The following is a 14971-nucleotide window of genomic DNA, read 5'->3' as shown; positions in this document are numbered from 1 at the left end:
AGGCAACAACTACCAATGGGAGAGCAATTGTTAGTTTTTGTTTGTTTTTAAGATGAGAGTGCAATTTGAAAAGTCAGCTGTAAGGAAAGGCTTTTTTTACACAACTATGAAAATTTGAATGATGAATGATGTAAAATGATATTAAAGAATGATGATTATTTTTGCTAAGAATGATAATGGAATTGAGAGTCTAGGTTTTTAAATTCTACATGAAGTATGTATCCTAAATAGAATAATATCTGGAATTTTCTATAAAATATATGAACAAAAAAAGGATGTTTAGGAGAGATAGATGAAACCAGATTCACAAGATATAATTGTTGAATTGGATAATGGGTATAAGGAATTAATCATACTCTTATTTCTACTTCTGTGAGCATGTAAAAGTGTACCTAAAGTGAAGCAAAAAGATGAGAACTACTATATCATTGCAGTATACTACTCCCATCATGATCCAGGTACTCCATTTTTGCTGACTACAGCGGAGTTAGAGGAAGCCCAAGAGAAGCCAGGACTTTCACCACCCCTCAAGGTTATGAGCCCCTTAGTCCCCTCAATGTCATTAGAGGTCACAGAAAAGTAATAACAAGATGCCTCTCCCCCTGCAGGCCAGAGTGATGGTGGCAGGGTTCAAACAGGAAGCCTGACTCCAGTTCTCCACTAGTTTCAAAGCCCCCCTGCCAAGGATCAGTGGAGGCTGAATTGGGAGCTGGACTGACACCTCAACTTGGCAGTCACAAGACAGGGCCCCTCTCCCTTTCCAGTATGGAATCAGAGGAGACCTGTTAAAATAGAAAATTTAAATAAGATCCAGAGTTCCATAACATCATACTCAAAATGTCCAAGATACAAACAAAAATCACTCATCACATTAAGAGCAAGGAAAATCTCAACTAGAATGAGAAAAGACAATCAACACAGGCCCGACACTGAAATGACACAGATGCAGGAGTTATCCGATAAGAATTTTAAAGCAGTCATTATAAAAATGCTTCAAAGAGCAATTATGAACATACCTGAAAAATTGAAAAAATAAAAAGTCTCAAATGGTACGTACAAATGCAGCAGGTTTGGAAAATGAACTTGTAGAAAATTTACTCTTCTGCATTGTTCATATTGGGAAACTGAACACCCTAGAGCCAGGAATAAGTCTTGGTCCACAGCTGGTCTGGTGCATCACCATCCCTGGGGTCACAGCTCTTTTAACATATCACATATTTCCCAAAACTCGGGCAATTCCACAGCCTATTGCATCATTGAATGTTTTCCCTGTCTGTTCCCTAGAAAGAAGAATTAGAATTTCAGCATGCCATTTAGGTAACAGCATTTTATCCAAAGTCACGCTAGCTCCCAAAGATGAAGATTTCACAGATTTCAAGATTTATTCCGCAGTTTCATCATGCTTCTCCCTTCTCAGGAGTTGCAAACTTGAATATCTTAATATATTCAAAAAAGGTCAGCTTGAGGTAGGGGGCAGTTATCAGAAATGAACTCTTGTGCTAATACTCTAGCCATTTAGGAAAATGTTTGCATGCTTCCTATCAATTCAAATTCATCAAACAAGGTATGCACCCGAGAAGGCGCCTGGGAGGACTCAGCCTTGGGGCTGTCAAGAGAGCTGCAGTCCAGTGTAGGTGGAGCCAGTCCTAGCACCAGTGGAATGAAAAGCTGCTGCCTACACAGAAGGTGCACCGGGTTAATCCTCCACCTGTGGTGCTGGCATCTCATGTGGGCGCTGGATTCTAGTCCTGGTTGCTCCTCTTCCAGTTCTGCTCTCTGCTGTGGCCTGGGAAGGCAGTGGAGGATGGCCCAAGTGCTTGGGCCCTGCACCCCATGGGAGACCAGGATAAGTACCTGGCTCCTGCCTTCGGATCAGCGTAGCTCAGGTCGTTGTGGCCATTTGGGGAGTGAACCAACGGAAGGAAGACCTTTCTCTCTGTCTCTCTTTCACACTGTAACTCTACCTGTCAAATAAATAAATAAAAATGTTTTAAAAATATATTTTAACTTGATAAATATGGGCAGTTGCCCTTCATAGTTTGGTCCATCCTACATTCCTATCACCAGAGTAGGAGAGGTGCTGCTTTTTTTTTTTTTTTTTTTTTTTTTAAGAAAGAGACTAGGGAAGATAGGAATATAATTGGGGAAATGATTTTTGATAAATATGAAAATTTGTGGGTAAAAATCCTGAATAGTTTGGAAATACAAGCTATAAAGAAAAAGGATGCATAAAAATGAAATTGTATGCTTTTAAGGTTTAATTATAAAAGATAATGTTGAATTGGGACTAGCTTTAGGCTTGTTTCCACTGAACCATATCTTTGGAACTATTTTTAAAAAGATTTATTTATTTATTTATTTATTTATTTAAAAGGCAGAGATAAAGAGAGAGAGAGAGAGAATGAAAGAGAGAGAGAGAGAGAAAATCTTCCTCTGCTTCACTCCCCAAATGGTCACAACAGCCAGAGCAGGGCCTTGCAAAAACCGGGAATACAGAACTCCATCTGGGTTTCCCAGAGAAGTGGCAGAGGCCCAAGTAATTGGGCTATCATTCACTGCTTTCCCAGGCACATTAGTAAGGAGCTGGAATACAAACAGAGCAGCCAAGACTTCAACTGGCACTCTGATATAGAATGCCAGTATCATCACAAGTGGTAACTTCACCCAATACACTACAATGCTGGTTCTACTTCAGTACATTTTTTAATGTTTATTTATTCTTTTTTACTTATTTTAAAGGCAGACAGACAGACAGACAAATAGAGACTTCCCATCTGCTGATTCACTCCCCCAAATGCCCACACAGCCTTGACTGGGCCAGGACAAAACTGGGAGCTGGGAACTCAATTCAGGTCTCCTACATGGGTGGCATGGACCCAACTACTTGAGCCATCACATGCATCTCCTAGGCTGCATATTATCAGGAAACTGGATTGGAAGGGGTGCTAGGACTCCAACCCAAGCATCTAATATGGAATGGTACATTCCAAGCAATGTCTTAACCAATGTGCCAAATAACTGCCTGTCTTTGGTACATTTCTCTAAATAAATTCAAGAACATTTACAAATATACGAACAACCTTTTGTGATCCACATCTATGCTGTCTTGCTCCATGACAAAACTGATTCACAAAAAAAAAAAAAAAAAAAAAAAAAAGATATGGGTAAATGATTACTCAAGTCTATTTTCCTTAATAGTTTCTTCTACTGGATGGATAGAGTTATTAAAGAGTAAAAATTTCATTTGATGAACAAATACTTATATTGCAGAGAGATATAAGGTAGTTCTGGAGATAAAGACTGTTATCAGTGTAGTCTGTAAAGGGTTTGTTTTGCATTTCTAGTGGGCAGTTTTCCAAGAAGCATTTGTTCATTGTCTTGAATAACCTCTGATGGTCTGTAAGTGTGAACCAGCAATAGAGCAAGAAATAGAAATTTGCAGCAGTTTATTACTTCCTTTAACCAAAAACAAGGAAGACAAAGACAATGACCTTCCAAGATACATTCTTACTTTCTTCTTGAAGGTATCTGGGAAATTCGGTCAACTTTTATTAGCATTCACAGTGGGTATGCATATTATTTTAAAATTCATTGGATTGAAACTCTTTAAACAGACAAATACTGGTAAGGATGTGGAGAAAAGGAAACTTTGCATTGTTGGTGGGAATGTAAATGAGTACAGCCATTATGGGAAACAGAATGAATGTTTCTCAAAAACTAAAAATAGTTCTGCCATATGACCCAGCAATACCACTACTAGGCATACATCCAAGCATAAGAAAGATATCTGAACTCCCATGTTCATTGAAGCATTATTCACAATATCCAAGATATGGAATCCATGTAAGTTCCAATCAGTGGATGAATGGATAAAGAAAATGTGTATATATACACACACACACACACACACAATGGAATACTCTTCAGCCTTAAAAATGAAAATCCCTGTCATTTGCCACAATATGGATAAACTTTGAGGACATAATGTTAAATGAAATAAGCCAAGCACAGAAAGATCAATAACACAGGGTCTCAGCTAAACATGGAGTGTAAAAAAGTCAAATTCATAGAAAGAGTAAAATAGTAGTTCCCAGAGGTTTGGGGAAGGGTAACTGGAGAATATTGGTCAAAGGACACAACTTTTCAGTTATATGGGCACTCAAGAGAAATTTCAAGAGATCTATTGTACATCATGGAGACTACAGTTAGTAACAATATAATGCACATTGCTAAGAGTAGATGTTAAATGTTTTTACCTCAAAAATGAAAAGAATGTGAGGTAATGCAATGTTAAATAACTTGAATTAGTCATTCCATAATGTATACATGTATCAAAACATAATTTATACACTGTAAGTAGCTATAATCTCAACTTGTCAAATAAAAGAAAGCAAGAAAGAAAGAAAAGAAAAAGAAGACTTTAAAGAGGGGCCACTGTTGTGATATAGCATTCCATATCAAAGTGCCAGTTCAAAAACTGGCTATTCCACTTCTGATCTGGCTTCCTGCTGACCTGCCTGAGAAAGCAGCAGATGATGGCCCAAGTACTTGATTCCCTGTCACCCATGTGGGAGACTAGGATGGAGTTTCTGCTCCTGGTTTCAGCCCATCCCAGTCCTGGCTGTTAAAGCTATTTAGGGAATGAAACAGCAGACAGAAGATATTTTTCTCTTTCCCTCTCTCATCTCTCCCTCTTTGTTCATCACTCTGCATTTCGAATAAATAAATAAATATTTGTAACTCTGCCTTTCAAGTAAATAAAATAACTCTATGAAAAAAAAAAAAAAAAAGAAAGAAAGAAAAGTGGAGCCATCGCTGTGGCGCAGTGGGTTAACGCACTGGCCTGAGGTGTCGGCATCGCCTATGGGCTGCTCCACTTCCGATCCAGCTCTCTGCTATGGCCTGAGAAAGCCATAGAAGATGGCCCAAGTCCTTGGGCCCCTGCACCCACTTGGGAGACCCAGAAGAAGTTCCTAGCTCCTGGCTTCGGATTGGCACAGCTCCAATTGGGGCCAACTGGGGAGTGAACCATCGGATGGAAGACATTTCTCTCTCTCTCTCTCTGCCTCTCCTCTCTCTGTGTAACTCTGTCTTTCAAATAAAAATAAATAAATCTTTAAAAAAAAAAGAAAAGAAAAGAAAGATAAAAAGAACTAACATTCATTGAATAAAGTACCTATTATATGTCAGGCTCTATACCAGACACCTCATGTTATCTTTTCATTCCTAAAAATAACTGCATGAATTAATATTACTTTCACCATGTTATAGATGAGTAAACTGAAATTCAAAGAAATAAGTAACTTAGCTATGTTTCACATTAGAAAACAATGAAAGTGGGTTTTGAATGCAGGTCTGACTGATCCCTGGGCCATTCTGCTTCCATCATGCAATAAAGGGGATCGAGGTCAGATTCTCAAAAGAACACTCCAGTTGAGAACAACTCCTGTCCTCTTTTCCCCTCTTCCATTAAGGGAAGCTTTATTTTTTTTTAAATAGTTCCACCAGAGTGCTCGCTTCGGCAGCACATATACTAAATAGTTCCACCAGAACTCCAATCTTAATGATGTTCTATGTAGAGAAAATGGGTTTTACTGCATTTTCAGTAGGTAGACTATTATTACCTGGGTACTGGGTCCTCCTTTTCCGATATATCCTATATACAGGAGGTGTGTTTTGGGAAAACTAGGACTATTATGCCCAAGTGGTATACTGAGCACTGTGTAAGGACTAAGGTACAGTCCTGCCCTTCTAGAGGTCTTGGGAGGAAGAAATATCACATGGAAAAGTGCCAACCTCTAGGTGGCCCAGGCAGTTCATGGCATAAAGACCCCAACACTCAAACAAAGGAGCATGCATGCAGTACCTCCCCACCAGAGCTTTCAACTCTCTCTCCTTATGTTGATCTGATAGGAGATGCTATTGCTGAGTCCTCACTAGAACCATGGAGACCCCATTCTCATGGGCAGGGCGGCATAATAATTTGGGATCCTGTGTCAAACTTTTCCAGAATGATAACATTACATATCATTACTCAGTTGCAGTCCTGAATCTTGACAGTTCAGTTCCACTTTGAAATAAACAAGCTCATATGGAGCAAACTGGAAATCTCTATCTCATTCTAGCATGGCCTTAACAATGACATGTAACATTGTTCCTTTGGGGAAAGGCACTTGGGTTCCTAAACAACTGGCTTACAAACCAACCAACGGAACACAACATATCTGCACATTAATGAGGGTACGAGGAGGCTGACTGTATGGGACTAAGTGTCAAATGAGTCCTATGAGCTAGGGAGCAATAACTGGGGAATAGAGTGGCCAGACACAGTTTCAGAAAACACTGAGGATTTTACCTGGACTTTGGAAAACAAGATTCAGATTGGCAGAGGTTGGTTAGTATTTGCAGGTAGGGGTGACAATGTAAGTAAGCTTACAAATTTGGGAAAGGAAAAAAAAAAAACCTCACTTAGGGTGCATGGAAAGAATAATCTTTCCTCATTGAAGCTGAGTTCATTTTGGAAAATAGAGTTTGAATAGCCATAGCAATGTTTTGGTGCCTATATTGGAAACCACACCAATTATTTCAACAGAAAGAATTCAATATAAAGAACTGTCAACTAAGTATAAAGTACTGTCAACTAAGTATAAAGTATAAAGGAACTAGATCTGTTCCTGAATTAGGGTATCATGGAAGCAGCGGCTTCAAGAATCAATTATCTGTTATCACGGCTGGTGCTGTGGCCTAGCAGGTAAAGCCACCACTTGTGGTGACAACATTTCATAAGGGCACTGGTTCGAGTCCTGGCTGCTCCACTTCCAATCCCGCTCTCTGCTATGGCCTGGGAAAGCAGAAGAGGAGGGCCCAGGTCCTTGGGCCCCAGCTCTTACATGGGAGACCTGGGGGAAACTCCTAGCTCCTGGCTTCAGATCAGCCAAGCTCCGGCCATTGTGGCCATCTGGGGAGTGAACCAGCGGATGGAAGACTTTCTCTCTCTCTCTCTCTCTCTCTCTCTCTCTCTCTGCCTCTCTGTAACCCTGCCTTTCAAATAAACAAATAAAGAGTCAGTTATCACAGATATAACTGAGGACAAAAAGAAGAGATAAGGCTTAAGCCTAAAAGAAGGAACCATCTGCCTGGAACCCAAACCTCTGAGGAAGGACTGGGGCTAGAGTCTCTAAGCGGAGTCAATGGGACAGGTTCTGCAAGTGTGGGAACAAATGGCAAATTAGATTCAGCTGCTGCTGTAGGATGGCCGTGCAGCTGCCAGGATGAAGAAAGGGGACTGGAGCTACACCCACATCCACATGCAGACAGAAAGCAAAAGCAGAAGCAACAAATCCCCTCTTCAATCTCCCTCAAGTTCCCCCATTAATAGAGCCAACAGGGATCCAGCTGGCAAAGTAGAAATGAGGCCTGCAAAGTCCCAGTCCAGCCCTACAGGGTGGGGAATATAGCAGGGGTTAAACTGAGAGATAACAACTTAATAACTGCCAGCAATTTGTCAGTTAGAGCTTAGATTTCCCTACCTTGGCACCATTTCCTGTGAGGATTAATGAGCCTGCATTTCTACTCTGGCCTGCCACGATTCTCTGTGGTGGCTATTGGGACCAACCTAGATGCTTGGAATGCTGGGTTCAGAAATTTTGACTATCTTTTGTAAGAAAAGGGGGAAATACAGAGCTTTTGTAGAAAAGTTACAAGATAAAAGCAGAGTTTTAAAAAATTTAATCTAGCTGCCATCTTAGGAGACTGAAAGCAGGAACACCTATCAGGACACCACAATGCCTTGGACCAGAGTCTGAACAAAGCAGGAGAAGGAGATATGAAAAGGAAAGCATCAACGTTACAGACAGGGGACAACTGACAGCATGCAGTGACTAATGTAAGAAAGAGGAAGAGTGAAAAGACAGGTAATCAGATATCCTACAAACGTTTGTGCAAGATGGACTTGCAACTGATTGCAAAGATAACTTTCTTGAAGGTGATAAAAAAAACTATTCTGTTTAGATGATGATGAGGGTAGCAGTCCAAGTCTCTAAACTTTTAGAAAATGAAGCATTAGAGGACTTCTGATTTCCGTCTGACATGTAAAAAAACTGGAAGTTAGCATTCTATCCCATCAACAAATAAACAAAAAAGCAAACAAACTGAAAAATCAACAACTTTTCTTAGATCCATCAGAGAGACACACAAACCACTGCCCCACAAATTGGAGTGACCAACCAATGGGCAGCACAGAGAATCATAACAAGCCACACAGAAACCCAGGCTCAATAATCCCCACAGAAAGTGGTGCCAAGGTAAGAAAATCTAAGCTACAACTGACAAATTGCTGGAGGCTCAGTGTAGAAAAGTCTAAGGGAAAAAAAAAAAAAAAAAAAAAAAACAAAAACAAAAACAAAAACCACAGAGACTCTGTCATCAGGGCCCCCAGACTTTTGTGATTTTTCTTTCCAAGAGCTCAACTATGTTTTCACACTAAGTATTAAAGAAAAATCACACTTCCAGCAGGGGATATGCCAGATACATTTTGATATGCCAGAGAATTCTGTTCTTAACAGGCCTCTCAGGAGAAACTAGTTAACCAGTACCTAATCGGCTGGGGTTTCATCAGAGCCTAGCTAAAAGTAGGCAGGAAAGACCCAACTCCAGTCCACTCTAGCTATCCTGTTCAAATGAGTAACATGTATGAAGTAAACAGTCCAGAGGTCCAGGTTCACTGGAAGACTGAGGCCTACTCATAGGACTATAGAACCCATTCCCTCCTTTTACTTCTTGCTACCACATTGATAATGGCCTAATTAGTATACTATTCCTAGTATAGTTTGTCTGGCATTTAAAAAAAAGTATCTCTCTATCTCTACCTCTCTCTGTAACTCTGTCTTTCAAATAAGTAAAATAAATCTTTAAAAAAAGAGGGGGGGCAGTGCTGTGGCGCAGCGGGTTAGGGCCCTGGCCTGGAGTGCCAGCATCCCATGTGGGCACCGGTTCTAGTCCCAGCTGCTCCTCTTCCGATCCAGCTCTCTGCTGTGGCCTGGGATAGCAGTAGAACATGGCCCAGGTCCATATGCTCCTGCATCCGTGTGGGAGACCCGGAAGAAGCTCCTGGCTCCTGGCTTCGGATCGGCTATTGCGGACATCTGGGGAATGAACCACCAGATGTAGATCTCTCTCTCTGTCGCTACCTCTTAAACTCTGTCTTTCAAATAAATCTTTAAAAAAAATTACAAGATTTACTAAAAGTATAATAAACATGGTGTAAAGAGACAAAGCAAGCACAAGAACCAGACTCAGAGATAAAGCAGGGAGATTGGAATTATCACACCAGGAACAATCATGATTAAGAAGCTAAAGATGCTGAAAGACAAAGTGAACAGCATGCAAGAACAGGGCTGAGAGGTAAGCACAGAGATGCAGTTACTAAGAAAGAACCAGAAATAAATTTTAGAGATTAAAAACACAGTAACAGGCTGGTGCCGTGGCTCACTTGGCTAATCCTCCGCTGCGGCGCCGGCACACCAGGTTCTAGTCCCAGTTGGGGTGCCGGCTACTAGTCCTGGTTGCTCCTCTTCCAGTCCAGCTCTCTGCTGTGGCCCAGGAGGGCAATGGAGGATGGTCCAAGTGCTTGGGCTCTGCACCCGCATGGAGACCGGGAGGAAGCACCCAGCTCCTGGCTTCAGATCAGCGCAGCTCCGGCCATAGCGGCCATCTGGGGAGTGATCCAATGGAAGGAAGACCTTTCTCTCTGTCTTTCTCTCACTGTCTATAACTCTACCTGTCAAATAAAAAAATTAAAAAAAAATACAGTAACAGAAATAAAAAATGCTTTGATGGGTTTATTTGTAGACAAGATATAACTAACGGCAAAAAAAAAAATCTCTGATCTTGGGGATATATCAATAAAAACCATCAAAACTGAAAAGCAAAGAAAAAAAAAGACTGAAAGAACAGAATATACAAAAACTATGAAAAAAATACCAAATGTATACAATATACACAATGAAAATACCCATAGGAAAAGAAACGAGGAGGACCGGCACCATCGCGAAGTAGGTTAATCCTCTGCCTGTGGCACCGGCATCCCATTTGGGCACTGGTTCTAGTCCCGGCTGCTCCACTTCCAATCCAGCTCTCTGCTATGGCCTGGGAAAGCAGCAGAAGATAGCCCAAGTGCTTGGGCCCCTGCACCTGTATGGGAGATCGGGAAGAAGCACCTGGCTCCTGGCTTCAGATCGGTGCAGCTCCAGCCATTGCGGCCATCTGGGGAGTGAACCAACGGAAGGAAGACCTTTCTCTCTGTCTCTCCCTCTCATTGTCTGTAACTCTACCTCTCAAATAAATAAATAAAATCTTAAAAAAAAAGAAAGAAAAGAAATGAGGAATAAACAACAGTGATTGAGAATTTTCCAAAGTAATATCAGACACCAAACCATAGATATAGGAAGCTCAGAGAACAGAATGAATTCAAAAAAGAAAATTACACCTAGGCATATAATTGTCAGAAACAGAAAATCAAATACAAAAAATACTTGTGAAAGAAGCCAGAGGAAAAATCCAGAGCAAAGATAAATATTACACATCTGACTTCTCCTTAGAAACCATGCAAGGAGAAAGAAAATTGAAATACTTTGTGTGGAAAGTTTACCAACCACAAATTCTGTACCCTAGGAAATTATCTTTTTACAAGTCAAAGGCATTAAGTACTTTCTCAGACCAACAAAAATCGGAAGAATATGTTTCTGGTAGACTTGTTTCACAAGAAGTGTTAAGTCTTTAGTGCGAAATAAAATGATGAAAGTCAGGGAGCCGGTGCTGTGGCATAGTAGGTTAATCCTCTGCCTGCGGCACTGGCATCCTGTATGGGAGCCAGTTCTAGTCCTGGCTGCTTCTCTTCTGATCCAGCTCTCTACTATGACCTGGGAAAGCAGTTGAAAATGGCCCAAGTGCTTAGGCCCCTGCACCCACCTATGAAACCCAGAAAAAGATCCTGTCTCCTGGCTTCAGATTGGCTCAGCTCTAGCCATTGCAGCAATTTGGGGAGTGAACCAGCAGATGGAAGACCTTTCTCTTTGTCTGTAACTCTACTGCTCAAATAAATAATAAAGGCCAGCGCCGCAGCTCACTAGGCTAATCCTCCGCCTTGCGGCACCGGCACACCGGGTTCTAGTCCCGGTCGGGGCACCGGATTCTGTCCCGGTTGCCCCTCTTCCAGGCCAACTCTCTGCTGTGGCCAGGGAGTGCAGTGGAGGATGGCCCAAGTGCTTGGGCCCTGCACCCCATGGGAGACCAGGAGAAGCACCTGGCTCCTGGCTTCAGATCAGCACGGTGCACCGGCCGCAGCGCGCTGGCCGCGGCGGCCATTGGAGGGTGAACCAACGGCAAAGGAAGACCTTTCTCTCTGTCTCTTTCTCTCACTGTCCACTCTGCCTGTCAAAAAAAATAAATAAATAAAATAAAAAATAAAAATAAAATAAATAATAAAATCTTTTTAAAAAAATTATAAACGGCGGCTGATGCTGTGGTGTAGTGGGTAAAGCCGCTGCCTGCCATGCCAGTATCCTGTATGGGTACCAGTTCGAGTCCCGGCTGCTCCATTCCTGATCCAGCTCTCTATTATGGTCTGGGAAAGCAGTAGAAGATGGCCCGAGTCCTTGGGCCCCTGCACCCATGTGAGAGACTCAGAAGAAGCTCCTGGCTCCTGGCTTTGGGTTGGCACAGCTCCAACCATTGCAGTCATCTGGGGAGTGCACCAACGGATGGAAGACCTCTCTCTCTCTCTCTCTCTCTCTCTGTCTCTGCCTTTCTGTGTAAATCTGCCTTTCAAATAAATAAATAAATCTTTAAAAAGAATGATAAACGTCAGAAACTTCAACCTATAGAAAGAAAGAACATCAGAAAGGATAAGTGAAGGTAAAATATAAACTGTATTTGTCATGATCTTAATTGCTCTGAAAGATAATGATTTGTTCAAATTATAATAGCAATGATATATTCATATATATATACACATATATGATTCAAAAGTTAATGACACAAGTGACAGAATTAGGATTATTTTGCGATAATTAGATATTCATGTTACCATGAAATGGTATAGTGCTATTTGAAAGTGGACTTGGATTCATTAAAATGTATATTTTAGAGCAACCACTGAATTTTTTAAAAGTCTAACTGGTATTCTAATAAAGGAGAAAGAATGGAATCATGAAAAATGTTCAATTAAGACATAAATGCAGAAAAAAATGGAAGACAAAAATAGGAACAATAAATAAGAACAACAAATAGAACTCAGTAACAAATATGGTAGATGTTAATTGAGCTATATTGATAATCACTTTGAACACCAAAAGTCTAAATGCAGCAATTAACGGGCAGTAGGTGCTGTGATGCAGCAGGTTGAGCCACCACTTGGGATGTGCACATCCCATATCAGAGTGCCTAGTTCAAGTCTCAGCTCTGCTTCCAATATAGCTTCCTGCCAATGTGACTGGGATGATGGCCCAAGTAGTTGAGTCCCTGACACCCATGTAGGAGACCTGGATTGAGTTCCTGGCTCCTGGCTTCAGCTTGGCCTAGCCCTAGTTATTGAAGGATTTGGAAGAGTTTCTCTCTCTCTCTCTCATTCTCTCTCTCTCTCTCCCTCTGCCCCTCTTCCTCTCCCTCTCCCTCTCCCTCTCTGTCACTCTACCTTTCAAATAAAATAGATATAAATAAATAAAAAGAGATTTTCAAAGTGACTCAAGAAACAAAATCAAACTATATGTTGTCTACAAGAAATATGCTTTAAGTATAAAGACACGTATAGGTTAAAACTAAATTACATTTTTACTTTTTAATGACTTATTTATTTTTTGAAATGTAGAGCTACTGAGAGAGAGAGAGAGAGAGATTGAGACAGAGATATAGATAGATATCATCCATCTGCTGGCTCACTACTCCAGGCTGAAACCAGGAGCCAGGAACTCCACCTGGATCCCCTAGATAGTGGCAGAGGCTCAGGCACTTGGGCCATCATCTGCTACTTTCCTCCACACATTAGCAAGAAGCTGGAGAGGAAGCAGATCAGTCAAGACTCTAATCAGCACTCTGATACGGAAGGTGTCCCAAGTAGTGGCTTAACCTGCTGCACCACAACACTGACTACTGAAATAAATTTTTAAAAATTCTAAAGGTAAATTGCTGGACATCAGTACATCATACTAACCACTAATAAAATGAAAGTAGAAGTAATTCCATTGGGACCAGCATTGTGGTATGGCAGGTAAGTTGCTGCCTACAGCTGTGGCAATGGGCACCAGTTTGTGTCCAGGCTGCTCCACTTCTGATCTAGCTCCCTGCTTATGGGCTCGGAAAAGCAGCAAAATATGGTCCAACTCCTTGGGCCCCAACACACACACATGGAAGACCAGGTGGATCTCCTGGTTCCTGGCTTTGGCCTTGCCTACTCCCAGTTGTGACCATCTTGGGAGTGAACCAGTGGATGGAAGATCTCTCTATCTCTTTCTCTCTCTCTCTCTCTCTCTCTACCACTAACTCAAAGCTTTTTTTCCCTAAGATCAGGAACAAGGCAAAGATGTCCCCCTCTTACCACTGCTTTTTAACAACATACTTAAAGTCCTAACTAATGCAATATATAAGAAAAGGAAACAAAAGGAATACATATTAAGAAGGAAGAAATAAAATTGCTTATAGATGATATCATTGGCTGTGCAAAAATATTCCTGGTACTAATAAGCAATATAGCAGGGTTGCAGGACATAAAGTTAATACAAAAAAAGTCAATCACTTTCTTATACACTAGCAATTAACAGATGGCATTTGAAATTAGAAACACAATACCATTCATATTAGTACCACTGTAAATGAAACACTTAATATGCACAAAATCTATATGAGGAAAACTACAAAACCCTGTTGAAAGAAATCAAAATACTAAATAAAGGAGATATATTCAATGTCCATGATGGAAAACTCAATATTGTCAAGATGTCAATCCTTTCAACATGATATATAAATTCAAGGCAATTCCAATCAAAATGACAGCAAGTTATTTTGTGGATGTTGACAAACTAGTTCAAAAGTTTATATGGGATAGGCTGGCGCTGTAGCACAGTAGGTTAATCCTCCACCTGCAGTGCTGTCATTTCATATGGGTGCTGGTTCTAGTCCTGGCGGCTCCTCTTTCCATCCAGCTCTGCTATGGCCTGGGAAAGTAGCAGAAGATGGCCCAAGCAGTTAGGCCTCTGCACGCACGTGGGAGACCCAGAAGAAACTCCTGGCTCCTGGCTTCTGATCAGCCCAGCTCCGGCCATTGTGGCCATGGTGGCCATTGGGGGGTGAACCAGCGGTTGGAAGATATTTCTCTCTGTCTCTTCCTCTCACTGTCTGTAACTCTACCTCTCAAATAAATAAAGAAAATCTTAAAAAATAAAAAAAAGTTTAAAGAAGTTTATATGGGAATGTAAAAGACCCAGACTATTTAATACAATATTGGAGGAGAACAAATCTGAGAGACTGATACTATTTGACTTGAAAAGATACTACAGGAATACCTCAGAGATATCACAGGTTCACTTCCAGGCTACCATAATAAAGTTAATATTGCAATAAAATGAATCACTTCAACATCTTGTCTCCGAGTGTAAAATGTATTTTTATACTATACTGTAGTCATGTAAATGTGCAATAGCTTTATGTAATTTTTTTAAAGTACATACTTAATTAAAAATAGTCTTCTACTAAAAATGCTAATGATGATCTAAGACTTCACAGGTCCTAATCTCTTGCTATTGGAAGGCCTTTCCTTGATGGATGTGATGGGTTAGAACAGTAGTTGTTAAAGATGAGGTAGCTCTAGCAATTTCTTTAAATTAGACAACAATGATATATGCTCCAACAACTGATTCTTTCTTTTACAAAATCTTTCTCTCTAGAATCCAATGCTGTTAGCATTTTATCAACAATACAA

Source organism: Oryctolagus cuniculus, chromosome 10, assembly GCF_964237555.1.
Source record: "Oryctolagus cuniculus chromosome 10, mOryCun1.1, whole genome shotgun sequence".
In the NCBI taxonomy this organism is placed as follows: domain Eukaryota; kingdom Metazoa; phylum Chordata; class Mammalia; order Lagomorpha; family Leporidae; genus Oryctolagus; species Oryctolagus cuniculus.
This window is presented reverse-complemented; position numbering follows the sequence as displayed.